Source organism: Dysidea avara, chromosome 2 (assembly GCF_963678975.1).
Source record: "Dysidea avara chromosome 2, odDysAvar1.4, whole genome shotgun sequence".
Lineage (NCBI taxonomy): Eukaryota > Metazoa > Porifera > Demospongiae > Dictyoceratida > Dysideidae > Dysidea > Dysidea avara.
Genome location: NC_089273.1, coordinates 35,907,726 through 35,915,858, shown reverse-complemented (window position 1 = coordinate 35,915,858; position 8,133 = coordinate 35,907,726). Strand labels below are relative to the sequence as shown.

Sequence of the window (8,133 nt, the reverse complement as noted above, 5' to 3'; positions counted from 1 at the left end):
CTAAGCGAAAATCTTTGAGCTAAATATCCTAAATATCTTCTCTGAGAGATGAATGTAAGCTTTATCAATTGTTGTTCTGTGCTATACACTATTATTCATTCATTTCGTCCTGCCATACTAATAGTGTGTTAGGGTCCTACTGTAAACCCAAAAGCACTGAACCCCTTGGATCCTACGCGCTTTGCGGGCGGCGCCAAAACGGTGAAGCGCGAGCCCCTGAGAGTAAATAAATAAGATTCGAGGAAACGATGGCCACGTCCAAACTCGATCTTGGAAATGAACAATCATAGGACTTATGCCATTTTAACGTAGCTATACTAAGCGGAGGCAGATAGCAGTACTAGATGGAATGACATCGCTGGGTGAGTCAAGTATTGTCGGTAGCTAGCTACTCGTATCGTGTTCGTGTCATGCCACAGTAAAGACTAAAGAGAGTAAAAGCACTATGTGTAATGCGAGTGTTTTAGTCAGGCGTTTTTGTTTCACGCCTAACTCCTTTCTTTCCCTTCCATATGACGCCCGCCTTATGATATGCAGCTAAAGTCTTCAGTAAGTCTTTGAGCAGGCTGTAGGACCAGGTGTCCTACAGATCTTCAGTACTTGTGCTGTAAAGCAATAATAAATAAATAAATAAATGATCAGCATGAATATAGTTATTACTGTGACTTATGTTGTTGCTCAAAATCATTAAACTCTCAGCTCCTTGTACATTGTCTCAGCTCCTTGTACATTGTCTCAGCTCCTTGTACATTGTCTCAGCTCCTTGTACATTGTCTCAGCTCCCTGTACATTGCCAACTTTCGATAGTCATTATACTATGATTCAAGACACAAAAAATGTATTGAAGACGTATGGGAACGTAAATATAAGGAAACATAGCGCAGCAGTCAGTGTTGGGAGTAACGTGTTACTTACGTACTTAACCTTCACTACTGTAATTAATTATCAAATTGTATGTACGTATGTATTTGATTGTACCATTTGGGGTTCTCACCCCCTGGGCAAACCAGCTGAGCTGACTGCCCAGTACCTAATCTTAAATCTTATGTAACGCTTTACGTAATATTATTACTTTTGTGGTAACTAAGTAATATAACGAAATACGCTATAAAAACAGGTAATATAACTTATTTTACTTACAAATGTAACGCATTACCTAAGTAACTGTAACGAATTTGTTATTACGTAATATTATAACTACTAGTAATGAAGTTATTAATCTCGTTAGTAATCCACTAAGTAACACGTAACGCCTAGCCACATTGAAGTAACGAAGCCTACTGAATGAAGCTTATTCACCAGCTTCTTATATACTTATAACCAAGATTTGCACATTGTCCAACAATGCAATCATGTCATGTGATATGTAACTATAACTAAATAGTTCAGTTGCATGTAATATGTAACTAGTTACTTTAAAAAAGTAACTTGCCCAACACTGACAGCAGTGAATAGAGTGCTACTGCTGAATAGCATCAAAATTGTATGCCACCTAATATTATCTCATTTAGCATTAGAAAACTAGAAAAGTTATGCTGTTTAAGCCTGGCAATTTAATTAATAAATAATATTATATTTCCAATACAATTTGTATAGGTTGAAATAATACTACTGCATTGCATACCGGCAAAAAAAAACACATTTCAAGCTACGAATAGCATCTAATCTGAACTGTGGCCGCCTAAACATCAAAAATTATATCTTACCTTAGCTGATTTGATATTTACATAGGTTGACCATTCTAGTTACCTGAATTTTTAAAGCCACACTTTTCAGTTAGCAACATAATAAAGCTTTGAAGGATTTAAACACTCATAACAAGGGGAATTCCCTCCATTTAACTAAACACCCATACACAGTAGTTAGCTTTTTTACTTTCTCTCTCTCTCTCTCTCACGCACGCACGCACGCACGCACGCACACACATGCACACACACACACACACACACACATGCACACAAACACACACACACAAATACTGTTTGAGTATTCAACTTACCACCGGCTTGGAATATGCAAAATCTAATCGTTCTTCACTTTTACTGACACTTGTATGGCTTCTTAGCACAGTGATTGATTTCCAACATAATTATCCCATAGATGGTGGGTCTGTGCATGGAATTGGTTTCTGCAATTGTTACAAAGGATTAAGGTGGGAAGTATTCAGATAACCTTCCAGAATTCAATCAAACTAAGTACAGTTATTCAGCACTCTTTGGATATAAAAGATTTGGTAAGGTAGTTAGCTGAAACCTGCGCCTTTTTTCTTTTTAAAAAAGGGAGGATTTTATAACGCTGTTAATGCCCTGTTACACATATAAAAGATATAGCTACACCATCAGCTGGTTGGGCAGCAGTACCAGACATTATGCCACCGATCCCACATCAACCTCTCCCCCAGCCCACAAGTGTAATTTCTAACACATCACTTGAGATCACATGACTATGTGATAAAAATTAAAACATCTACACACATTGTATGTATTAATAGTTCAGTCATCAGTTATTTTCTTCAATATCTTGTCCTATAAAAATTCAAAATATGTTACTTTAAAACATTACAATAATGAATACATGCAGGCACATGAATGCACACATGCATGCATACAATGCATAACATCACAGTATAGCACAGCATAGGCAGTATGTATTGCAAAAGCAACACAGTTGTCAGCATACTAGTAAATAGTTGTTTTTTTAAATTAAATCCATGGCTAATTATATATGCCATCACTACTGAAGGCACCAGACATGATAATAATACCAGCAAAAATTAGAAAAAGACACACAGATGATGATTACGCCAAGGCGTGTGCTATATTGGAGTGTTTTTAAGCCTTTAACCATGTCCGTTGCTGTACACCCATAGTTGGTAATGAGTTATGTAATTAAGTGTATGCAAAACCCACATTCATGAGGGCTCAAAAACAAGTATTCATATGCAAATTGGATGGTTATAGTGCATTGCCCCCAGTTAACCCTTAAACCCGCATAATCCAGAAAACTGGATTTACACTTAATAAATACGCATGCCTTGCACAAAGCACTGTAAATTTTGAAGCGTCCATCCTACGGCTATGCAATTTATGTCATTCTACTCGTGATGTATCAAGGATCAAAATGATACCTAGGGTTTTACCCTAACACTAAATGGTGAAGCCAAAACTAGCCGTGAAAATAACGTTTCGGTAAGGAAACATACAAACCCTTTACATACCTTTATAAAATGGTTGATAACTCGATAGTAGTTGATCCTATCGCTTTGCAACAGCTTTCATTCAACTCATTGTGAAAGTCTGCATTAGGCCATATATGACTCACGTGAGTAAACCCACAATTGAAATTAAACACGTGGCAAGAATTTAGAAACATGGAGACGTCACTCGTCACTGTTCACCGCTTCATAACAAGTAAGCCACTGTCGTACAGTGTTCATTTAACTTTCTCCAAGTAGCCCAGTAAACACACTTTTAATCTATGTGTATTTGTAGGCTGTAAGAATTAAGTTACCCCACCTAGTGTCGCCATGTATGCCCATATTGTGTAAACACGCATTTCCAAAAGTTTTCTGCAGGTTTAAGGGTTAAATCTATACAGTCAATGCAGCTTTATTCACTGTTGCACTACTTAAAACTACAATATGTAAAATCATTGTACTCATCTACCATCCTTCATGACAGTCCAGTTTGCTGCCCTTGATATAGATATGACTGGACTTTCACAGTGAATCATCTTTATCAACTCCTCTAGGTAGTAACTATTCCTGTTATACTTTCAAACAATGTGCTCCAGAGACTTAGCTCACACTTATACTTTTCTTTCCTTTATTAGAATTCCTTTCAGTATTTTAGTGCTCACATTTTATAAAATTATTATATTATATATTATATATTACATATGTGACCAGATCTGTGAAAACCTGACACAATTGCACTAGCCTAAATTTACACTATAAAGCATTGAATAATACCTGGGTGAATTATGGTTATGTTCTTAGAATACGCACTGGCTTTGTTTTCATATTGGCATGACAATTATGAAGTTTCTTGTTCTAATGAGAATTAGCGCAGTTCTGAGTGGTAATGTAAATTACTTCTCTTATAGTATGTATTGTTTATTTTTAAGGATTTTTTTGTAATAACAAAACGTTACAGATTAGGGATGCCATGATAATCAGGACAGTCATATGACACAAAATCCCATACATATAGTATGTCGTGATGTGACATAGAAGTAGCACACAAATTGGGCTACTTTAATGTCCAAAATTTCCTACATTGGGACCAACAACTATGTGTATTATACTATTGAAAGTATTGATGTTTTGTGGAAATTCAGCCAAGGGAAACATGCTAGGTTTTTCTAGCATAAATTATGTCATGACATAAAATTTCTACGTATGTCATCACATTCCTATTACAGATAACCATGTTATAATAGTCGAAGTGCTCTGTAGCTCGCTTTTAATTCAGTTAAACACAAACCCATAATGCATTATTTTCTAAGACACTATAAATGTACTAGTCAAGTCTATGCCAATACCAGTAAACCCTCCAATAGTTCAGTGTATATTCTTCATAACTGAGTAATTTTTGGAAAGTTGTAATGTTAATAACATTATTAAACCTGACATGTCTAGTAGTGGGTAGGACCCCAGTGATCTGTCATATAATAATATGTATGTTACTTGTCTCAATGGCTATTAAAATTTTACAAGTGTTCATTTACCAACTCTGAGTAGTTTTATTTGTCTGTATTTCATTTGAATTTCATTCATATTTTACAATATTAATAATAGGATGGTATATCACCACAGCAGGAGTACAATATGGGATGGATCTGAGGCAAAGCTGAAGTCAAGTGTTTATGGCCTTTATAAATGTTGTCATATAACCGGCTTTAATCCCAGTGATAAAGTTGCAGGTACATTGATGTATACGTATATATATAACTTGCATCGACTTCATACACAGCTTGGGTTAACATATTGTACTGACAACGAATTTTGATTACAAACCTTTGTTCGGGGTTAAATTTGCTGTTTGCAATGCATACTTCTTTTGTCGAAGGCAGTGATTAACCCTTAAAATAATCAGTCTTCCTTCTTCACATAACGACGTACAAACCCATAGCTTGGCTACACTTCATCGTATAGACTTTCTCTTGGTGTCATTTGCTCATCATGTGGTGGTGATTCAGTTGATATAATTATAGATATCATCTAATTAAGTCAATGTCAGATGAAACAATGACGATACGAAGGTAAAAGGATGCAAAATAATTCAGCGCGTCATAGTGGGTGAGTCATAGTGGGTGAGTTCCTTGTTGTATGTTGAACGTTTATACACAGTTAGATAGCTTCCTCTTTGCCAATTAATAAAATCTGTTTTCTAAGCGATTAGACAAACGCTTCATGAGATATGCCTGTTTGCAACCACTTATGTAAATTGGCAAAAGTATTGTGCATTTTCAATTCTCAGTTTTCTGGATTATGCAGGTTTAAGAGTTAAACACCTCTGGACTGCATGTATGGTAGTTTTATTGTACCGTGCCAATAACTACTGTAATGTGTGAATTCTTTGATTTGCTGGGACATCATATTACTTGTGGTAGTTAGCTGCATGCCTCATGCCTTTTAACCAGATGCATGTGTGTGCTGGCAATTCAAATGATATATAATTAGATGTCATCATATGGCTGATGATGACAGTGATAATGCAAGGGTGAAATGTGTATTGGGTACATTCTTTGTTAACCCTTAAACCCGCAGCTGTTTTATAAAATGCAAGCACTAAAAACGCATAATCCAGTAAACTGGATCACATGCATGCCTTGTAAAACTAAACTCTATAACACAAAAACTGTTAAAGCTATATCCAAAACTGACAAACACCATCTTACTCACCATTAAATTTTGGTTTAAATGGTCCCATACTTCGTCACGTTCATCCAACCCAGAGATACTCGCTTCACTTTGAAAGAGTACAAGAACTATCTCTCCATCTTCCTTCTTCACATTACAATGTACAAAGGGCCATAACTCAGCCATACTTTGTCGTATCGACTTTTGCTTGGTGTCATGTTACTCTTCACATGATGGCGATTTAGTTGATATATAGGTATCACATGATAAACATCACTGTCAGACAAGCACAGTGTCGATACAAACGTGGAAGGACTGAAAATGATTCAGCGCATCGTAGTGGTTGAGTTTCTTGTTTGTATGTTGAAAGTTTATATACTGACAGATAGCTTACTCTTTGCCAATTAATAATATCTGTATAGAATGTAATTAAACAATGATGTCACAATAATGACACATCTAACAGCCACAAAGTAAGTGAGAGATGAATGAAAGGCTGTTAACATAACCAAGATTCCATCCATATTGATTAGGTAGCTTTATGAGTGCATCAATTCTAACTACAAGGCTCTTTCACTACCTCCATCTTTTGTTCTTTTAAAACGAATCATAAGATATGCTTGTTTGTAACCGCCTCTGTAGATTGGCAAAAGTATTGTTTGTTTTCAATTTGTTTTTTTTTTAAATCAAATCCAGTTTTCTGGATTAAGGGTTAACCAGATTATGTAACTCTGCAAAAGTTTTGTACATTTTAAGTCGTTTTTCAAATTCAGTTTCCTGAATGTGCGGGTCTACAGGTTAAGTAATATTTATAGCAGGTGATGGCATTGACTGGGGAGTTGAATTTCAGAAGCACATACATGTAGCATACACGAACCACTGGACACTCAATCCTCTTAGCAATATACAGTCTAGCTTCAAAATATCATTAAGAACCTTATTTCCACCCATAATTATATTTTACATCTAAGTCTGCTGAAAATGTATACCACAAAATGTGACCCACTGAGCAAAAACCTGACTTGTTTGCATTTTTCTTGAACTACGTACATTTTATGACATTTTTGTTGCCTAGAGGGAAAAACCAATGAAGTTTCAGACTTATCTGGTAAGTACTTTTGGAATTATAGTGATAGACAATTAAACTTACATCATTTTATTCACCTGCTCATGGAGAGTTTGAATAGCTGTGGTTTGTTTCTGTAGCCCAAATGGTATGCATGTCACGTGTGTTTTTCAATGTGGTAGATATATGCAACTTCTTCACTTAAATGCTTCCATACTTGTATACACAAGTGAATACAGAGCTAAAAGCTATACAATGGTGGATTTGCCAATTAACGGTGAAACGTTTAAGTGAAATCTCAAGTCTAAAGATCAATGCATATGAAACATGTGGCTACAAATTTAAGTTACTTTTAATGTAGTCTCTGTACAAATTAATTTCTTTGCTGTTCTTTCTGGCTAGCATTATAATTCAAACACTACTAACCATAATCAGCTGAAACTTTGGTAACCCATTCTTTGGACACTGTAGACAATGCTGCGATAATAAAAATACATTGAAAATTGTGTAGATAATGCAAGCTTTTGGTAAGATAGCCACAAATGTTTACAAATTGCAGTTTTCCTTATTTTCAAGGAGGAAAAAGTATTCATGCATTATTTATGAAGTAGTAACTAGCTTTCTAATAGACAGCTTCTACACAATTCATAATACTGTATATGTAGAAGTGCCAGAACTTACTCACAGGTACTGCTTCCACCATAAATTTAAGAACACAATGGCTTTGATAAAAACTACAATACGTACCTACAGTAGGATAGCAGTTATTATTAGTACTGTACATATCAGTCAACATTATATTCTTTAGGAAACGTGTTCACCATGTGTATTATGCAATTGCAAATAGAGTAAACATTAACTGAAAACCACAATCAATTGATTGAGAGCCTATTATAAATACTAGATTTGTGTACATGTTACAATGCATCATGTGACTAACTGAATTACATCAAAATTTTTGGAAAGTTTTCCTAAGCCAAGTAGGAGAAACTTGACAAGATCTATAATTTACCAGCATAGACACTATCACTGTTAGAAGAACTAAGATGTAACCTTTTATCTACATACATGAAATGCAAAAAGGTGCGCAGCCTTTCCAAAAAGTAATATAATAAGATATGGATTCAACGATGCTACGTACATTATGTCAGTAATGATAGGACTTCAGTGTCATTATTAATTTTATTAACATGGAACTGAGCAG

At 35.3% G+C, this 8,133-nt stretch overlaps 1 long non-coding RNA gene across 1 annotated transcript in view; it reads left to right on the top strand.

The window, feature by feature from the left end:
• Positions 1-240: 240 nt before the first annotated feature.
• LOC136247211 (uncharacterized) overlaps positions 241-8,133 on the top strand; it is a 34,795-nt gene continuing 26,902 nt past the window's right edge. The window contains exons 1-2 of the long non-coding RNA XR_010697197.1: positions 241-362; positions 4,799-4,923. This is a non-coding gene — a long non-coding RNA (uncharacterized lncRNA). The remainder of the gene's footprint in view (positions 363-4,798; positions 4,924-8,133) is intronic.